The sequence below is a fragment of the Rhincodon typus genome, chromosome 18 (genome assembly GCF_021869965.1).
Source record: "Rhincodon typus isolate 14 chromosome 18, sRhiTyp1.1, whole genome shotgun sequence".
Classification (NCBI taxonomy): Eukaryota; Metazoa; Chordata; class Chondrichthyes; order Orectolobiformes; family Rhincodontidae; genus Rhincodon; species Rhincodon typus.
Genome location: NC_063349.1, coordinates 16353604 through 16361888, shown reverse-complemented (window position 1 = coordinate 16361888; position 8285 = coordinate 16353604). Strand labels below are relative to the sequence as shown.

Below are 8285 nucleotides of genomic sequence, written 5' to 3'. Positions count from 1 at the left end.
ATATCCCTTACAAAATAATCAGAGGCATTGGTTGCTAATTGTTCTAATAACATTGAGTTTGAACAAATATCCATGAATTGTGAGATTAAACTTGCTCCAATGGATTTTGAAATGTTTAACGTGTCATATACAACATGAAAACACCATCAGCATTGTGTGAGGTTGTGAGCTATCCTCCTGGTCTGTTTGACCAATGGAATGACCATTCTAACGGCAACAGAATGACCTAGCCCAATCAATAATGAGCATGTGTAAGCAACACCCAACCAGATTCTGGAAGAATTGTGAGGGGGCAGATCCTACGTGTGCCATCCTCTGCTATCATTCTGATGAAGTCAAAGTACTAGTTGCAACTATCGGATAACAATCTGAAGGCTGCACTAAGGTAGGCTGTGTCTGTTTAGTTCAGATCAGAACTCCACTTTGGGAAAGAGGCAGCAACAATAGTTTGCACCATGAAAAGGTGGTAAATGTTTGTTTGCAAGTACATTTATCTGCACTGTGTGTAAGACATTTGTTGCTAAAATTGCAATTTGTGTTTGCAACAGTATAATCATAGCCTCGGCTGTGGCCAGTTGGTGATTTCTGTTGAATAATGGCTACAATCAGATAAAGGAGACTAGGCCCTTTCTGATATTCAGATGTAAATACATTGGAAGTATGCTAAGAGAATTTTGTTTTATTAACACTCCTTTACACTTTTTAAATTTCAAATGGCATGTGTTCATGGCAATATTGCATGGTCAATAATCAGTCATCACTAGGCTTATGGCTGCACACTTATTAATACTAATTCAACTGGTTAAAATTGGGCTGAGTTATTTTCCATCCCTCCCCAATTAAAATTATTAACACTTGTATTTCAACAAAAAACATTGTAAAAGTGTTTAGGGAAACAAGGGAACAAAACAATATATTTACGCTAATCATAACTTTATTTTGTTGTTAAAAAAAAATCCTTTTGGTCAGGTGACTATAATGAGAAACAGTTTAATCTTGGATTGCCATGGTATGTTCTTGTTGCTAGTAGTCGTTAAGATTATAACATTAATGTAGTTAATGGCTTACTCGCACTTATTGTTCTGGTAGGCGCTGAAGCATTAGTTATTTGAATAATGCAGAGGGGAATGTTTTCATCAACTAAACATACATTAATGCACTAAGTGCTTCTAGATTTTAACTCCTTCACTGGCCCATTGGCTTTCATTTTTATTCCATTCCAGGCAATTCTTCACTGAATTCTGGAAGAAACGCCTGTGGAGAATAGCACACATCCCTTCTCGATCTCTCCTGTTCTTCAGGAACACCAACAACATCATAAATAAGGAAGCTTTGCCCAGGCTCTCCCTCAGCAACCTGATTCAATTTGGATTTGTAGATTTCAGTGGCAATTCAGTTACTGAATAAAGCTTGTAATTGCACATTCAACACGTGCTTAAAAATGCATGTTCTTACTGAAGCACCAAAAATGAAGAATGTAGATTACAAAACTGCCGAGCTTTGGGGAAAACAGCCTACAGGAGCTCAACACCAGAGGGAAAGAAAAAAGTTTGTACTTTTGTGAACAGGTTTCTAACACAAATGAAAACATAAAGTACTAGAGAAACTCAGGCAATCTGGCGGCATCTACGGAGAAAGAAACAGAGTTAGTGCTTCAACTCCAATATGATGCTTCTTTGCAACTCATATCAGACTGGAAACCTTAATTATGCCCCTCTTTCCACCAATGCCACCAGGACTGCTGAGTTTTTGTGCTTGTTTCAGATTTCCAACATCCACAGTCTTTCGCTTTTCTTTTCTAACTGGAGTGTTCATTCTTAAAATGATATTCAGGTCATTTTTCTTTATCATCAAGTAAACAATTATTTAGTGTGTTTGACTGAGGGCTATCTAGGCTAGCAAAGTACGTCAAACTGATACTTCTCCAATGAAATTGTATGTGTGTCCTTAGGTATCAGCCCACCCAGAACAAACTACATCTCTCTTGTTTTCTCGTTTGGTTCACTGTTATTTCATGGCATTTGCCTAGACTGGGGGGTGAATTTAGCAGTCCTCCATTGGCTGGTTTCAAGGCTGGGGTCCTGTAAAATTCTCCAGCAAACCATCGCTCCTCCTGCCCATGACCTATGTAGAATTCTATGGGAGGCATCTCGCTCAATCACACACAAATTGAGGCCTTTAAGAGTTTAAATAATTGGCTGCCAATAAGGTCGGCTTCTCGCCTACCCTCGATTTTAAAGTTGGTGTGTAAAGAGTTCAGGAGTGAGTGGTAATGCCTGGGAGATCATGCTGCATGCATCTCAGCCAGGAAGGGGGTAGGTATTTAGTTAAGGGCCCCTGTTCTCCATCATTAACACTCCCTCTACCACAAGTACTTACCTGCTCCCAAACTCCAAACCTTAAATTCCAAGGATTGCTTGTAGTCCAAGTCTTGGCCACTGATGCTGTTGGAATGACAAAGCCGCTGACCAATCCAAAGTGACCAGCAGCTCTTTGAAATGGAACTTCTGCTCAAATACAGGATGGTAATCCAGTCTTCAGCCAATTAATACTCCTCAAACCAGGAAATTACTGTGTAAGGATTGCTTTGATTGGCACGGGTTCATTCCCACTGACTGTTTGGGTGGCGGGGCTGGAAACCCCGCTAACCGGAAAATTCCGTCATAGCTGGTCTCTCTTAGCTAACTATTCATGGTAAAAATGCAACTGTCTCATAGAAGCATAGTGCCTGACCCACATTTTTACATACAGACAAACAGACAAACCATTGTGAGGGTTGCATTTAAGATGTAGACTTTAAACCCTTCATTTGCCAGGGTGTAACTTTTACGGCTCATTGTTCATACCAAGTTGCCTGCTTTAATGCCAGCATGTTGCCAGTATAGCCTGCTGTGTTCCAGGAGTTAGGCTCTACAGCCTAACATTTGTGAACAGCGAACCATTATAACTCTTTCCTTCTGCAGCATGGAGTCTCCACCTCACATTCTTGGATACTCTCACTGGACCCAGTCATATGTTAAAAGCAGCACAGCATGGGATCAGCAGCCCCGGTAAAAAAATGCTGTATAGAACTTATGTTTAGTCAAGAGTTATGAAAAGCCCCTTACACAGCTTATAAACCAGGAGACTCATTTCTCCAAACAAATGTTTTCTGCCAGGCATCTCACAAACACTTAAAATAAAGCTGGCTCACTGTGTGATATTTTAAGGTCACATTCGATGGTTGTAATTGGCAAACCTCAGCCAATAAAATGTGTGGGATCCTTCTGAGCACTAGTTGATACAAGGCCTGCTCTGTACTACTTGTAAGAAATGGTCAGTTTCCATGTTGGATCCATTGGTGATGGCACAATACCTGGACCATTGGAGCACCCAGATCTCATTAGCACCCTGTCGATGTGTGCTGCTCAGCAGGCAGGTTTCATGCTAAAACTGGGAAAGAGGGATATCATTCAGCTTCCATGCTGAGGCAGGTGGTACATTGAGCCAGGGCTCTGTCAAGCAGGCTGGTAGGAGGACTGAAAAATATTTAAATCTTCCAGAGCCAGTTTTCAATGGTCTAAATGTGGGGATCATTGGCTGAGTTGGTTGATATAAGTGAACTAAATGTTCGATACTGCTTATTTGTACCTTCACATAGCCTAGGACCTGCATTTTTATATTTGAATTATTGCTCACCTTTGTTTCAGGGAGGTGGCTTGTGTGCCTGTTTACAGGTACAGCTTACATTTGCAACATGAAGCCCTTGGCTTATTCGTGAGGTGCCAAGCTGCACTCCAGTCTGCCCATCTCCTCGCACTCCAGTCTGCCCATCTCCTTGTACTCCAGTCTGCCCATCTCCTCACACTCCAGTCTGCCCATCTCCTCGTACTCATGTCTGTCCATCTCCTCGCACTCCAGTCTGTCCATCTCCTCGCACTCCAGTCTGCCCATCTCCTCGCACTCCAATCTGCCCATCTCCTCGTACTCCAGTCTGCCCATCTCCTTGCACTCCAGTCTGCCCATCTCCTCGTACTCCAGTCTGTCCATCTCCTCGCACTCCAGTCTGCCCATCTCCTCGACTCCAGTCTGCCCATCTCCTCGAACTCCAGTCTGCCCATCTCCTTGTATTCCAGTCTGCCCATCTCCTTGCACTCCAGTCTGCCCATCTCCTCATACTCCAGTCTGCCCATCTCCTCAAACCTCCCAGAACCCCAAGACTGTCAGCTATCTCTCACCAGTTTCTCAGATGAGAAAGAGGTATCAGTAGTTAAAAGTCACACTCATTATATTACTAAAAAAAATTTCACTGTTATGCCAAATAACAATCAGTATATTTACACAGGCAGGCAGTCTTGGTCCTTGTTGTTTATTCATTCACCAATGCTGATCTGAGGTAACCTGATACTTTAGGTAGATATGCCATGCCTGATAAACATAAAGGTGTTTATCATGTTGATATCCAATTTCAGGATGTTTGCTGGAAGATGGGAGTGAATTATTTTCATTTTAATCATTGAATCTGTTGCCAACTTGGACCCAAACAATGGCTTCATAGCATTGTGAACACAGTTTGTCATGTCGCAATCTGTAACCTTTTCAAGAGGAAAGGATTTTTTTTAGGTCTGTTTTCCTTCTTGTGTTTCTAGTAAATTTTCTATGTATCTATTTAGCTTGTAAATGACAGACAAACCAAGCCCATGTGCACTCACAACAGTTCAGATGATAGAACGAAGGTTCCTTGGTCCCTTTCTGCTTTTGAGATGACACATTGACTTGAAAAATCTAAATTTTTTAATTATTTACCATCATTATCAATTCAAATGACTGCTGTGTGGTTTCAAGACCATGACATATTGTGTTCAAATCATTATCACAGCTATGTGCAAGTGTTATTTCTCTGGTCATGGTGTATATTCTTGTTGCCTCAAGTACAGGATAACCTGAGACTCGCACTTCCCACAACAAACACATTTTGAAATGAAAATAAATCATCTACATTACTTCAGAACCTCCCACATTATCAAGATAGAGAAAAAAGGACACAAAACTTTCTTCTATTTCTATTAATGAAACGAAACTCAAAATCCAGTATCAAGAAATTGCTAAATCTCTCCAATCTGCCAAACAGCTTCACGAGTTATTCTTTAAGGGGGATGAAAATACTAAAACATTTTATATTTAGACATTTCAAAATGCTATGTCAGGCCTTGCCCATTATTGTAAGGGAGCCATAACTTTCTTTGGACTTTTGTCCAAATTATTGGCATTCTTAATAGCTACCACCTTAAATGCACTATAAAAAAACTGCATTGCAATTATTGTTCAAGAGAAAAAAAACCTCCAATTCTCTTTAAGGAAACAAGTCACCTGATCTACCCACCTAATTGGGGGTCAATGGTGAGGGGCTAGTTCTCACCCAAATAATGACCATCAGTTCATGAATGGTCCAACATGAAGGCAACCTTCAGACAAACACCATATTGAAGAACAAAAACAGAAATTGAAGGAAAATCTCTGCAAGTGTGACAGTATCTGTGGAGAGAAGTCAGAGTTAATGTTTTGGGTCTATTGATCCTTCCTCAGGTCACTGGACCCGGAATGTGTCTGATTTCCAGCATCTGCAGTTCTTTTGGCTTTTACCGTATTGAGGAGGTAATTTAGTGCATCTGCTCCAAGGACTGTAAGTGCTGCATATTGATCTCTTTAGTACTTTGTAAGGTCAATTTGCTAATAATGTCATTCAGATCAAAATACAGTTTTGCACCAGCGACAACTGGTAAGCCTAAGGAAATTTCTCTCATCTCATGAAGAAGAAGAAGGTGAAAGATTAGGAATAGGATAAAAAAGCTAGATCAGAGGCTTGTTAGGTGTGTGACAAGTTATTCCTTCCCCATTTGTTGTCTGTTCTGTAGCCAGATTGTTTTAATCTAAACTCAAATTATTTGAATACAGAACCACCTCCAACAAATTCCTTTCCCCGCTAATTAGTAAACTTCATACTGACCTTTTCGTTTCTATTCTTTGTCTTCAGGGCAACTTGGTCACATGATGAGTTACACAATCCACGGGTATCACTGACCCAGAAAGTCTTAATTAAAATTTGCTAGCCATCAGTGGCCTTAAAAGCAATGGCCCCTCTAAGCTATATAGCCATACAGCAACCCAGGCATGCCATGTATAAGATAGGCTCTGTACCATCTGGCTTACTTATAGCTCTGCAAAAGAATTTTCAAAGGTATGGACATTTACCCAATCAGCTGTGTAGTACAAAAAACATGTTGCTCAGAAGGTTGTACTTCCTGTCAGAAAAATACAGAGATATATATGGGGAGGTGATGGCCTAGTGGTATTATCACTGGACTGTTAATCCAGAAACCCAGATAATGTTCCTGGGACCCCGGTTCGAATCCCGCCATGGCAGATGGTGAAATTCATAGTCAATAAAAATATCTGGAATTAAGAATCTAATGATGACCATGAATTGATTGTTAGGGGAAAAACTCATCTGGTTCACTAATGTCCTTTAGGGAAGGAGACTGCCATCCTTATCTGATATGCAGACCCTCAGCAATATGATTGACTCTGAACTGCCCTCTGGGCAGTTAGGGATGGGCAATAAATGCTGCCGAGCCAGTGAAGCCCTCATCCTGTTAATGAATAAAATCAACTGTGCATTGTAGACCTGCAGCCTATTTTCACCATGGTAGTGTTTTGGGACAAAAAAAACTATGTTAAATTCTGGGATTGTGCTCCCTTCAGAAGCTGGATTTCTTGTAAGGTAAGAGACAACAAGGTGCAGGGCTGGATGAACACAGCAGGCCAAGCAGCATCATAGGAGCAGAGAGGCTGACGTTTCGGGCCTAGACCATTCTCCAGCATCTGCAGTTCCTACTATCTCTGATTCAATTTCTTGTAAGGTATATGTCTTCCAGTAACTCATCATGTGACCATGTGACCAAGTTGCCCTGGAGACAAAGAATAGAAATGAAAAGGTCAGTATGAAGTTTACTAATTAGCGGGGAAAGGAATTTGTTGGAAGCGGTTCTGTATTCAAATAATTTGAGTTTAGATTAAAACAATCTGGCTACAGAACAGACAACATTTCTGTCCAGAGATAGTAGGAACTGCAGATGCTGGAGAATCCGAGACAACAAGGTGCAGGGCTGGATGAACACAGCAGGCCAAACAGCATCAGAGAAGCAGAAAGGCTGACGTTTCGGGCCTAGACCCTTCATCAGAAAAGAGGGAGGGGAAGGGGGTTCTGAAATAAATAGGGAGAGAGGGGGAGGCAGATAGAAGATGGATAGAGGAGAGGATAGGTGGAGAGGAACCAAACAGGTCGAAGAGGCGGGGATGGGGCCAGTAAAGGTGAGTGTAGGTGGAGAGTTAGGAAGGGGATAGGTCAGTCCAGGGAGGACGGACAGGTCAAGGGGGCGGGATGAGGTTAGTCGGTAGGAGATGGGGGTGCGGCTTGAGGTGGGAGGAGGGGATAGGTGGGAGGAAGAACAGGTTAGGGAGGCGGGGACAAGCTGGACTGGTTTTGGGATGCGGTAGGGGGAGGGGAGATTTTGAAGCTTGTGAAATCCACATTGATACCATTGGGCTGCAGGGTTCCCAAGCGGAATATGAGTTGCTGTTCCTGCAACCTTCGGGTGGCATCGTTGTGGCACTGCAGGAGGCCTAGGATGGACAAGTCGTCTGAGGAATGGGAGGGGGAGTTGAAATGGTTCGCGACTGGGAGGTGCAGTTGTTTATTGCGAACCGAGCGTAGGTGTTCTGCAAAGCGGTCCCCGAGCCTCCGCTTGGTTTCCCCGATGTAGAGGAAGCCACACCGGGTACAGCGGATGCAGTATACCACATTGGCAGATGTGCAGGTCCCCTCCAGCCCCACCACACCCGGCACTTTTCCCTGCAACCGCAGGAAGTGCTACACCTGCCCCCATACCTCCTCCCTCACCCCCATCCCAGGCCCCAAGAAGACTTTCCATATCAAGCAAATGTTCACCTGCACATCTGCCAATGTGGTATACTGCATCCGCTGTACCCGGTGTGGCTTCCTCTACATCGGGGAAACCAAGCGGAGGCTCGGGGACTGCTTTGCAGAACACCTACGCTCGGTTCGCAATAAACAACTGCACCTCCCAGTCGCGAACCATTTCAACTCCCCCTCCCATTCCTCAGACGACATGTCCATCCTGGGCCTCCTGCAGTGCCACAACGATGCCACCCGAAGGTTGCAGGAACAGCAACTCATATTCCGCTTGGGAACCCTGCAGCCCAATGGTATCAATGTGGATTTCACA

General features: G+C 43.1%; 1 long non-coding RNA gene across 1 annotated transcript in view; it reads left to right on the top strand.

Moving 5' to 3' along the window:
- Positions 1 to 333: 333 nt before the first annotated feature.
- The window catches only part of LOC125485322, an 81910-nt gene continuing 73958 nt past the window's right edge, over positions 334 to 8285 (top strand). Inside the window, exon 1 of the long non-coding RNA XR_007264065.1 lies at positions 334 to 385. This is a non-coding gene — a long non-coding RNA (uncharacterized LOC125485322). The remainder of the gene's footprint in view (positions 386 to 8285) is intronic.